The sequence below is a fragment of the Carassius carassius genome, chromosome 21 (assembly GCF_963082965.1).
Source record: "Carassius carassius chromosome 21, fCarCar2.1, whole genome shotgun sequence".
Taxonomy (NCBI): domain Eukaryota; kingdom Metazoa; phylum Chordata; class Actinopteri; order Cypriniformes; family Cyprinidae; genus Carassius; species Carassius carassius.
In genome coordinates, this window is record NC_081775.1 from 28,952,509 (window position 1) to 28,965,851 (window position 13,343).

At 35.8% G+C, this 13,343-nt stretch overlaps 1 long non-coding RNA gene across 1 annotated transcript; it reads left to right on the top strand.

Moving 5' to 3' along the window:
• Window positions 1-2,347: 2,347 nt before the first annotated feature.
• On the top strand, window positions 2,348-13,012 carry LOC132098088 (uncharacterized). The gene is made up of 3 exons (XR_009422833.1): window positions 2,348-2,466; window positions 11,910-12,043; window positions 12,488-13,012. It is a non-coding gene; the product is annotated as an uncharacterized LOC132098088 (long non-coding RNA).
• The last annotated feature ends 331 nt before the right edge of the window (window positions 13,013-13,343 follow it).

Genomic DNA, 13,343 nt, shown 5'->3' on the forward strand with positions numbered 1-13,343 from the left:
CTACAATACTAATATACCATGTGTTTTTGTGGTCGTGTGTTTTAAATCTAAGAGCGGATTTGTTCTGTATACCACCAAAGTAACAGTCCCAATAAAGTGTTATTTTGTTGCATTTATTGCAAAGTTGGTTCATTCTAGTACTCCATTAAACTAAAACTGTTATTACTGCAGGGGAAATTGGCATTATCTGATTTACCCGATGACTTCGCTGAATGCCAGAGCCTCTGGTATTGCCTTGATGCAGAATAAATTGGACTCATCTTGCAATTTATATCCCTTAAGGTGGGAATTCATAACAAACATGTTGTCTTCTTGTAGCCTAAGCCATGATTCCAATATTCCAAAGGACATTTCTTTTTTCTTTTTTTTTCTTCTGGTCAGTAGATGAACGCTAGCACAAAGGCATTTCTGGGCGTATGTCACATAACGACTTGGCAGATTCAGTGTCATAACTGGATTGAAAAGACCCTCTTGTGCTTTTACAATCTTTGTTGTCTGGCATGAGCGAGGTATAATCCGTCTCAGTTTGGGTTCACTGTGACTTTTGTCAGATCATTACAGTGAGTGAGAGCGGCCCAAATTGAGGGCAAATTGATACACCCACATGTTGACATTGCTTGAAATCTTGTCCCACTGGAAACACCATTATTGCGACAGCGATTCATACATTTTCATTCTGATATAAATGGGAAATTGGCAAATAGACATGAACATAATGTGCATTTTTAATATCAAGATTTTAGGTTGTTATAAGCAATATATATTTTTTATATATATAGTTTATAGATAGAGATAGAGAGATTATATATAAGAGAGTTTATTTGAACATTTTAAACCTTTTTTACTGGTTTAGTTCATTCTAATGGTCTTGTGGTGTCAAATGCATTTTTAAAATTACAAATATTTTCTGTATTATCTTTATGAACTTTATGGAGCAATTGGAATAAATGTTGCTGTAGATTGTAGAAAACCAACGTTTTCAGCTATTTTTACACAATATTTTGGTAATGCTACAAAAAGGTCTAATTTGTTATCATTAGTTAATGCATTTAACAACAATTAAAGCAGCAGCATTAATAAACTTTTGTTAATGTAGGTTAATAATTTTTTTCTCTCGCTTAATGTTGAAATTAACTACAGTTAGGTATATTAATTACATAATTATATAATATAATGAATTAACTATCATTTTAATTATTATTTCACATTGACAAATGTAGTTAACTAAGAAATTAATTATTATTTAATACATTTAGACTCCCATATTCTTCATCCATACAAATGCAAATTAATAAATAAAAATACAAAAAAAAAAATCACTTTAAATCATTTTTTAATTATAATTAAGTATATTTATTAGATATTTTGTATTTTTATTTTTATCTCTCTACTATGTGGAGGCCACACACAGTAAGAACAGACACATGAATGTGGACTTTCTGTATATGTACAAACAAATAAATAAAATAAAATATAAATAAACAAACAAATAAATAAACTTTTTAATTTAATTACATTTTTATCCAGATTAAAGTAAGGTGATAGTTTTGAACACTGGCTGGTTTTGTACTTGCTCAGATATTGATTTTGGATAATTTTTAATCAAAGAAATGTACGGACTACAGCTTTAATTTAAAATTAAAAGCTGAAAAATGTCTGAACTACTTCAGTATGTGTCCTGATTAGCAATATTTTCAAGGAATCTTGACAGATTGCCCATTTTGAAAAGAGTTTTGCCAGTTCAAAAGATATAAAAAGGGAAAGTTCTACTTTTAAACATTGTTAAATGTCAGTGCTTAGTGATTTTGAAAATAGACTTTTATTTAGATAATGAATATATATTTAAATTGCATTTCTGTCCACATTAGTCATTTATTCTCTATTTCACAAGTCATGATATGGACAAAGGCTGTTCTTTTTTGTCTGGTTAAATAATGAATTGATTACACTAATGAAATGATTAGCTTTTTTTATTTGAGGACAGTTGAAAGTTGTTGGCTTCGCTGTATTTTGAGTACATTTATTTTTAAGAAATTCATTTCTTGCAGCATATTCCACCATGGCTTTAGACAGCGAGATGAGGATAACTGGTAAACACAGCATACAGTGGCAGTCCTATCTACCTAAAGTTAATAGGTTGCAATTCATCCCCTGTAGGCGCCAGAATCCCCTCTCCTCATTTTCTCCTTGTCATACTGTCTGTTCTTTCCAGTTCTCATTCTGAAGATGCATAATTCCACCTGGATGTTCACGCTCTCTTAATGAACTTGTTTTCTGTCCTGCTGACATCCTGCTCATGACAGAAAGTGTAGATAATCAAAACTTCTCTTAAAATAAGTCACTGAATAAAGCATAGAGTGTGCTTTCATCTTCCCACTACATTTTTTTTTTTTTTTAGTTTAAGCTATCAGACGGTGACCGAGAAAAGTGAAACAGGCTCTCTTTGAAGATGACTAATTGTTTCAGGTAAGCACATTTACTAAGTGTGGCGGTTCTGTGTGACTGAGCGAATATAACATGGCAAGCTGAGGTGGAATTATATTTCCATTTTATGAAAGGATGTTGTGCCAATACTGAAGTCAGCTGGGTAAACTGCTCATGGTAGTTCAGAACCAAAACAGTGTCATATTCATTAAACACCCACAATCCAGTTTAAGCAGTTGCTGAATGTGCTGAAATCTGCAACTAAATTTGGTCATTGTTGTTCTTTTCACAAAATGCAAGTCAGCCATGTTATAGTATCAGTCATATTCACAAAACTCATCACTGTTTGTCTGGCTCCATTAACATTTGCTGTATGTCACATTATGGAAGTAAAACGCATTTGCATATTTCCTTTTATGCAGATACATTTTTTGGATTCAAGTTTGGGTTCATTCATTCATTCTCAATTATTTTTATTTTATTTTTTTGAAAGAATTTAATGCATTTATGCTCAAAGGAATGATTAAGAAATCTTAACTTTATGAACTCTTTACCTTATGGAATGAAACCTTTGAAATTAGCAGCAAATCAGCATATTAGAATGATTTCTGAAGGATCATGTGATGCTGAAGACTGGAGTAATGATGCTGAAAATTCAGCTTAGAATAGATGACATTTTTATATACATTTAATTCAATTCAATTCAAGTTTATTTGTATAGCGCTTTTTACAATACAAATCGTTACAAAGCAACTTTACAGAAAATTATGTTTCTACAATATTTAGTAATAGCTTATAAGTGGTGAGTGTCAGTTTGTGCACGTATGACAGGATTTTTAGAAAAATAATACAAGACGTAGTCAGCCAGACGATGAACATTATTAATATTATTAATTAATAATTATTATATGATGCAGTCACACTTGTAGCAATATTTGTTAGTTCTGTTGTTGATTCAGGGTTAGCATCATCTGGGGTCCTCTGAGGGTCAGCATCATCTCTTCTCAGGTGTTCTGGATCCAGACTGGAGCTTGTGTAAATCCTAGTTACATCCCGTGGCAAAACATAGAAACAAATAGAGACATCATTAGCATAGCTGCTGATCCAACAAAGTAAAATTAGTTTAACCCAAGATAATGAATAAGAATGCACATTTGATCAGATGCAACTATACTCACAATTTAAGAGATACATTATTCGATTGCTTGGCGAAAGAAATCTTAAATCTTAAATCTTTAATCTAGATTTAAACAGAGAGAGTGTGTCTGAACCACGAACATTATCAGGAAGGCTATTCCAGAGTTTGGGAGCCAAATGTGAGAAAGCTCTACCTCCTTTAGTGGACTTTGCTATCCTAGGAACTACCCAAAGTCCAGCGTTTTGTGACCTTAGGGATGGATTGTAGTGTGGTAGAAGGCTAGTTAGGTACGCAGGAGCTAGACCATTTAGGGCCTTATAGGTAAGTAATGATAATTTGTAACTGATACGGAACTTAATAGGTAGCCAGTGCAGAGACTGTAAAATTGGGGTAATATGATCAAATTTTCTTGACCTCTTAAGGACTCTAGCTGCTGCATTTTGGACTACCTGTAGCTTGTTTATTGATGAAGCAGGACAACCACCTAGAAGTGCATTACAATAGTCCAGTCTAGAGGTCATGAATGCATGAACTAGCTTTTCTGCAACAGAAACAGATAACATGTTTCGTAGCTTGGCAATGTTTCTAAGATGGAAGAATGCAGTTTTTGTAACATGGGAAATATGATTTTCAAAAGACAAATTGCTGTCTCATATAACACCCAGATTTCTGACTGTAGAGGAAGTAACAGTACATCCGTCTAGTTGCAGATTGTAATCTACAAGATTCTGAGTAGTGTTTTTTGGTCCAATAATTAATATCTATGTAATAATTAATATATATGTAAATAGAAAGCATTTATTTTAAATTATAATAATATTTCATAATATTGTTTTCAATATATTTTTGATCAAATAAATGCAGCCTTGGTGAACAGAAAAAACGTTAACATTAAAAAAACCTTTCTGACACCCAAACGTTTGAATGTTATTGTGCTTTGTTCACAAAAACAGGCTCTTCCTCACAATCACACCATTGGTTGAGTCACAGTGCTCAGTGCTCAGCAGAGTTTTTTAAAAAGTCACAAATCCTCAGTGTTTAGACTCTTCAGGAATATTTCAGCATTAGAAAAGGACAGCGTCTTTTAAGAGGAGCTGTTCTGTGAACTTTGCATTCACAAGCTTTGTGCTGGGAGAGCATTTTTCTTTACTTTACAGGGCTGTGGATTTACCGGCTCTGACAGTGAAGTGTTTTGAAGAGCTCTCTAGTTTTTCATCTGACAGCCTGTCTGAGAGGGTTAATTAGCATCTCAATAATGGTGAAACAATCACAGTGAATCCCCTGAAATAGGACTGGTTATTTGATTTGACAGGTCATCACCACTTTCACATTTCATGTCTTAAAAGCTCACGGACATGCAGTCCTAGCACTTATCTTGCTGTGTAGCAAGATATTGTGAATGCCTTGTCACTTTGATGTTTTAAGGTGGATAATAGTTGAATTATTGAGCCTGAGTCTATATGGAAGCACTAATAATTATTTGTCTTCGATGCAAGCTGATGTATGTTTGACCTTTAAGCCTCCATCGATGTTAAATGGGTGATTCTCTCCATTGTTTGTTAATTATTTTTTCCCTGAATACAGCATTGATTTCTGCTTTTGTCACTGTAAGATCGTTTTGAACCATGCAGATGGTCTCTTTCTACTAAAGGACATTAAAGGAAACATTAAAGGAATAGAAATGGAAATTGTACTGAAAATGTACTCACACTCAGGCCATCCGAGATGTAGATGAGTTTGTTACTTTATGAAAAAAAGATGTGGAGAAATGTAATATTACATCACTTGCTCAACAATGGATCCTCTGCAGTGAATGTGTGGCATGAGAATGAGAGTCCAAGAGTCCTTTGTATAGAAGAGTCTTAGAGTGTTTTGATTGAAACATCTGTGCATTTATCTCTCAGCTGAGACTATTTATTCACTGAAGAAAGTAATATAATGAATAGAGGACTCAGACTGTATCCAGAATCAATGGTTTGAAGTTAAAAATGCATTAAAGGGCACCTATCATATGCAAAATTCACTTTTACATGTTGCTTGAACATAAATGTGTTTTGGCAGTGTGTGTACACAAACACCCTATAATGACAAAAATCCACACACTCCTTTTTCAATCCCCATAAAACATAAGCAGTGTCTCAGAACAAGCCTTTTGCAGAATCTGTAAAATTTTATGTCACATTTTACAGGCTCCGCCAACGACTGTTTCTCTCTGCACATAATCTGCCATGTTTATCTTCATTCTAGAGCATTTAAAACCAGCATTCATGTAAGGAATGTCTTCTCATTAAAGCAATAGAAGTAGTTTTTTTCTGCTTTTAATTTAATGTTTGGCTCATATTAACAGCGTAGACTGAAGTATAGGTACTGTATAGAGACACCAGCCACCATAATCAAATGTGTACCGGGAGCTAGAGTGCCTGACATCTTGGAAAATGTAAAAGTGCTGGCTAATGCTAAACGTAAATACAGTAAGATTGTTATTCATGCCGGCGCTAATGATGTTCGACTTCACCAGTCGGAGATCACTAAAAATAACATTAAAGAGGTGTGTGAACTTGCAAGCACGATGTCAGACACTGTAATATGCTCTGGTCCCCTCCCTGCTTACCGTGGTGATGAGATGCATAGCAGATTGTCATCACTCAATGGCTGGATGTCTAAGTGGTGCCCACAGAATAACATAGGTTTCATAGACAATTGGACGAGCTTTTGGGGCAGACCTGACCTGTTGAAAAGAAATCCGAATACTTTTCTTCTCTTTTAGAAGAAAACAAACATAACCCCAGGTATTTATTCAATACAGTGGCTAAGTTAATGAAAAATAAAGCCTCAACAAGTGTTGACATTTCCCAACACCACAGCAGTAATGACTTAATGAACTACTTTACTTCTAAAATCGATACTATTAGATATAAAATTGCAACCATTCAGCCGTCAGCTACAGTATCACATCAGACAGTGCACTATAGACCCCCTGAGGAACAGTTCCACTCATTCTCTACTATAGACGGTTTCAACGGCAACAATATAAACAAACGTTACTGCGCATGCGCGCTTTTGTGGACCTAACTTAACTTCCGGTAGACTTCCAAATAGAATCAATAACAACAGCCAAGTCCCTCTAGAGTAGATATTTTTTGATAACAAACAAAATATGTTTGCTGCGTGGATCAGGCGGACTTAATGAAAATGCAAATTCATTCTTTGCCAGCAGGAGATGTTTTAAAGCATAGACGTAAAGCGCGAGAAATAGAGGTTTCCCCAGTAACAGTTGTAAACAAAGCAGAGCTGGTACGCTCACACGCTGCTTTATCAGGCATATAACATGCAAGTCTTCCTTCAGAAATACAGCGATATAAAAAACACCTGTGCCTCGTTTTGATATTTAAACATATAAATGTAAGGAATTATTATTATTAAACCTGCAGTACATAACGTTACTCATTCAACGAAGCCTTTTTGAAAATCGATCAGTTTTAAAATTGTGGTGAGTCTCCAAAAATAAATAAATGTATGGGAAACACATCCCGCAGCACAACCACCTGAGCCCAACTTCAGTCAACTCATCACCTTTAACTGCGTTTGTAGAAGGCACCGCAGCCAGACTGATATACACAACACAGACCGGAAGTTAACTTAGGTCCAGGCGCGTGCGCCCGATGAAACCGTCTATAGGAGAGGAAAAATTGTATAAACTTGTTAAATCATCTAAACCAACAACATGTATGTTAGACCCTATACCATCTAAGCTCCTAAAAGAGGTGCTTCCAGAAGTCATAGATCTTCTTCTGACTATTATAAATTCCTCATTGTCATTAGGATATGTCCCCAAAACCTTCAAACTGGCTGTTATTAAGCCTCTCATCAAAAAACCACAACTTGACCCCAAAGAACTAGTTAATTATAGACCAATCTCGAATCTCCCTTTTCTGTCCAAGATACTAGAAAAGGTGGTATCCACACAATTATATTCCTTCTTAGAGAAAAATGGTATATGTGAGGATTTCCAGTCAGGATTTAGACCGTATCATAGTACTGAGACTGCTCTCCTTAGAGTTACAAATGATCTGCTCTTATCATCTGATCATGGGTGTATCTCTCTATTAGTTTTATTGGATCTTAGATGTACTCTGTACTCTGTATACATCTTAGATGTATAGATGTACTCTGTTTTACAGAAACCTGGCTAAAACCTGATGATTACATTATTTTAAATGAGTCCACCCCCCAAGATTACTGTTATAAACATGAGCCACGTCTAAAAGGCAAAGGTGGAGGTGTTGCTTCAATTTATAACAACGTTTTCAGGATCTCTCAGAGAGCAGGCTTCAAGTATAACTCGTTTGAAGTAATGGTACTTCATATAAAATTATCCAGAGAAACAAATGTTAATGATAAATCCTCTGTTATGTTTGTACTGGCTACTGTATACAGGCCACCAGGGCACCATACAGACTTTATTAAAGAGTTTGGTGATTTTACATCCGAGTTAGTTCTGGCTGCAGATAAAGTCTTAATAGTTGGTGATTTTAATATCCATGTTGATAATGAAAAAGATGCATTGGGATCAGCATTTATAGACATTCTGAACTCTATTGGTGTTAGACAACACGTTTCAGGACCTACTCATTGTCGAAATCATACTCTAGATTTAATACTGTCACATGGAATTGATGTTGATGGTGTTGAAATTATTCAGCCAAGTGATGATATCTCAGATCATTATTTAGTTTTGTGCAAACTTCATATAGCCAAAATTGTAAATCCTACTTCTTGTTACAAGTATGGAAGAACCATCACTTCTAACACAAAAGACTGCTTTTTAAGTTATCTTCCTGATGTATCCAAGTTCCTTAGCATATCCAAAACTTCAGAACTTGATGATGTAACAGAAACTATGGACTCTCTCTTTTCTAGCACTTTAAATACAGTTCCTCCTTTACGCTTAAGGAAGGTTAAGGAAAACAGTTTGACACCATGGTATAATGAGCATACTCGCACCCTAAAGAGAGCAGCCCGAAAAATGGAGCGCAGCTGGAGGAAAACAAAACTAGAGGTATTTCGTATTGCTTTGCGGGAAAGTAACATATCCTACAGAAAAGCATTAAAAACTGCTAGATCCGATTACTTTTCTTCTCTTTTAGAAGAAAACAAACATAACCCCAGGTATTTATTCAATACAGTGGCTAAATTAACAAAAAAAAATCCTCAACAAGTGTTGACATTTGCCAACATCACAGCAGTAATGACTTTATGAACTACTTTACTTCTAAAATCGATACTATTAGAGATAAAATTGCAACCATTCAGCCGTCAGCTACAGTATCACATCAGACAGTGCACTACAGACCCCCTGAGGAACAGTTCCACTCATTCTCTACTATAGGCGAGGAAGAATTGTATAAACTTGTTAAATCATCTAAACCAACAACATGTATGTTAGACCCTATACCATCTAAGCTCCTAAAAGAGGTGCTTCCAGAAGTCATAGATCCTCTTCTGACTATTATTAATTGCTCATTGTCATTAGGATATGTCCCCAAAACCTTCAAACTGGCTGTTATTAAGCCTCTCATCAAAAAACCACAGCTTGACCCCAAAGAACTAGTTACTTATAGACCAATCTCGAATCTCCCTTTTCTGTCCAAGATACTAGAAAAGGTGGTATCCTCACAATTATATTCCTTCTTAGAGAAAAATGGTATATGTAAGGATTTCCAGTCAGGATTTAGACCGTATCATAGTTCTGAGACTGCTCTCCTTAGAGTTACAAATGATCTGCTCTTATCATCTGATCGTGGGTGTATCTCTCTATTAGTTTTATTTGATCTTAGTGCTGCGTTTGACACAATTGACCACAACATTCTTTTGCATAGACTTGAACACTTTGTTGGCATTAATGGAAGTGCATTAGCATGGTTTAAATCGTACTTATATGACCGCCATCAGTTCGTAGCAGTGAATGAAGATGTATCATATCGATCACAAGTGCAGTATGGAGTACCTCAAGGCTCAGTACTAGGGCCGCTACTCTTCACGCTTTATATGTTACCCTTGGGAGATCTCAACAGGGGACATGGTGTTAGCTTTCACTGTTATGCTGATGATACTCAGCTCTATATTTCTTCGCGGCCCGGTGAAACACACCAGTTTGAAAAACTAATGGAATGCATAGTCGATATAAAAAACTGGATGACGAGTAATTTCTTACTGCTAAATTCTGAAAAAAAACAGAGGTGTTAATTATATGACCTAAAAACTCTTGCTTGTAATAACCTAGAACACTGTCTAAGACTTGATGGTTGCTCTGTCAGTTCTTCGTCATCAGTTAGGAACCTAGGTGTGCTATTTGATCGCAATCTTTCCTTAGAAAGCCACATTTCTAGCATTTGTAAAACTGCATTTTTCCATCTCAAAAATATATCTAAATTACGGCCTGTGCTCTCAATGTCAAATGCAGAAATGTTAATCCATGCATTTATGACCTCAAGGTTAGATTATTGTAATGCTTTATTGGGTGGTTGTTCTGCACGCTTAGTAAACAAACTACAGCTAGTCCAAAATGCAGCAGCAAGAGTTCTTACTAGAACCAGGAAGTATGACCATATTAGCCCGGTCCTGTCAACACTGCACTGGCTCCCTATCAAACATCGTATAGATTTTAAATATTGCTTATTACTTATAAAGCCCTGAATGGTTTTGCACCTCAGTATTTAAATGAGCTCCTTTTACATTATAATCCTCTACGTCCACTACGTTCTCAAAACTCAGGCAATTTGATAATACCTAGAACATCAAAATCAACTGCGGGCGGCAGATCCTTTTCCTATTTGGCGCCCAAACTCTGGAATAACCTACCTAACATTGTTCGGGAGGCAGACACACTCTTGCAGTTTAAATCTAGATTAAAGACCCATCTCTTTAACCTGGCTTACACATAACATACTAATATGCTTTTAATATCCAAATCCGTTAAAGGATTTTTAGGCTGCATTAATTAGGTAAACCGGAACTGGAAACACTTCCCATAACACCCTATGTACTTGCTACATCATTAGAAAAATGGCATCTACGCTAATATTTGTCTGTTTCTCTCTTATTCCGAGGTCACCGTAGCCACCAGATCCAGTCTGTATCCAGATCAGAGGGTCACTGCAGTCACCCGGATCCAGTACGTATCCAGACCAGATGGTGGATCAGCACCTAGAAAGGACCTCTACTGCCCTGAAAGGCAGCCGAGACCAGGACAACTAGAGCCCCAGATACAGATCCCCTGTAAAGACCTTGTCTCAGAGGAACACCAGGACAAGACCACAGGAAACAGATGATTCTTCTGCACAATCTGACTTTGCTGCAGCCTGGAATTGAACTACTGGTTTCGTCTGGTCAGAGGAGAACTGGCCCCCCAACTGAGCCTGGTTTCTCCCAGGGTTTTTTTCTCCATTCTGTCACCGATGGAGTTTCGGTTCCTTGCCGCTGTCGCCTCTGGCTTGCTTAGTTGGGGTCACTTCATCTACAGCGATATCGTTGACTTGATTGCAAATAAATGCACAGACACTATTTAACTGAACAGAGATTAACTGAACAGAGATGAGATCATTTTGCATTATTTACACACTGTTTTCCTAATGAATGTTGTTCAGTTGCTTTGACGCAATGTATTTTGTTTAAAGCGCTATATAAATAAAGGTGACTTGACTGTATATTATGCTGCTGTCACTTAATACACAGATCAAATATAAACATGCAAATTCTTTTTTTTTTCACAGACATCCTAGGTGAAAAAAAAAATTCATGTTCATTTCTAAATGAGAAAAATGCACAAAATATTTGGAAGAAAAGATAAGTTAAATAGTATTTCATATACGATGAAAATAGAAATGATAGCTTAATTTTACCGCTTGAGTCTAAGAATTTTTCAGCACTGGAAATAATGAAAAAAAAGCTAATTTCTTAAACAACATTTAACCAAGAAATATATTTAATTTGGGTCTGTACTTTTGCCTTGGGGGGAAAAAAGGAAAAAAGTGGGTCAATTGACCCACGAACAACAAAATGGTTAGAAAATTATTTGTGTGCACTTCAAAACACATCAGTGTTTCCTTACTTTGCATGCATGTTCATGGCCATAAATATGAAAAAGTCACAAAATATAAAAAATTAAATACCAGAATGACTGGTATTTCCAACAGCTTGAAAATCAAAAGGGTCAAATTGACCCAAAACATAATGCAATGATTAAAGATGCATTTGTTTCTTATAAACACACTACATTTTGCTTCACAAGAAGTTAATTGGTAGAGTGGTTTGGATTATTTGTGGATTATTGTGATATTTTTATCAGCTGTTTGGACTCTCATTCTGACAGCACCCATTCACTGCAGAGGATTCATTGGTGAGCAAGTGATGTGATGTTATACTTCTACAAATCTGTTCTGACAAAGAAACAAACTCATCTACATCTTGGAAGGCCTGAGGGTAAGTGTATTTTCAGCAATATTTCCTTTTGGGGTAAACTATTTAAAGCCCAGTGTTGTTTTTGTCTGGGTGTCAAAGGAAACTTGAGCTTTCAGTTTAATCAATGTCTACATTTAAAGTACAACAGAACTTACATGGTACTTTTTTTCTAAGTTCTATAAGTGGTATCCATAAGATAATATGTTGTAACTAAATGTATGTGATCTGGCATGATAGATAGGAAAGGCGTTCTCATTATTGGTGTATTGATTAGTGAAGACCTTGTTCCTCAGTGACCTGAAGCTTGAAGATGATGTACGTTCTCATTACTTTATATAGAGTGTCATTTCGAACAGTAAAGAACATTTTCCTGTGGAGTGACGACAAGCCTTCACAACTATTTCCCATATCTCAATCTTAATTGCTCTTCTGCAATTGTTTTTTTTTTTTCATTCTCTGCCACAGATTTTCTTCACATTTAGATGATGACCACATTGTGCAGAGAGTCTGACTGATGCCGTCTCCAAAAATAGAGCATTGGGAGCGTCCGCTACAGAAGATAGATGTTCTCAGTTTGACAGACTCAGAGGAAATAAATGTGTTGCCTGAGCACATTTAAGATTCGTTGCATGCCCAAGTTTATTTCCCAAATGTTTTGTTCTCTTCCAATACGGTTTAATAAAAATGCACTGACTGAATCTATCAAGTGGGCACCGCAATAATTATAGGTCAAGTTCAATTTCCAGGCTAACTGTTAAAAAACAAACTTGTTTCAGGGACCTTTTGTTAAAGGCACAGCATTCTGTTGAAACCTGTGGAGTCCAATCTGGTTTTGTAAATTTGACCTCCAAAAACGTATTTGGATAGGAAATGAAATGCAAAATGAGGAACTGTAATTGTGAGCTGATTACCTTGTTTCAAAAATTTATAAATAATTGAACCTACAAAGAAATAATGGAGAATGACAATGGCAACATGCGTTATTCATGAATGTTGACATTGCTCCAAATGCATGTATTATTAATGTGATGAAAGAATAATATTGATATGTGGTATCCAATGAAATCATAATTGAGGCTGGACGTTAATTTACTTTTATAAGCATACAATTTAGTAAAATTAGCATGTTAATAACAACGTTTTTCACTACACTTCTGCAGCCATATTTCTATAATTATAATTGCGGTTGTTTTTAACAATGGATTATTTCTGGTTTCATTTTGTAAATTCTGCCCTGTATGATGCAACTGTGATGAGTGGGTTGGGGCTGAGGGCCGTGGGAACAGAGCGAGGCCGGTGGAGTAATTGGAGATGAGCGACA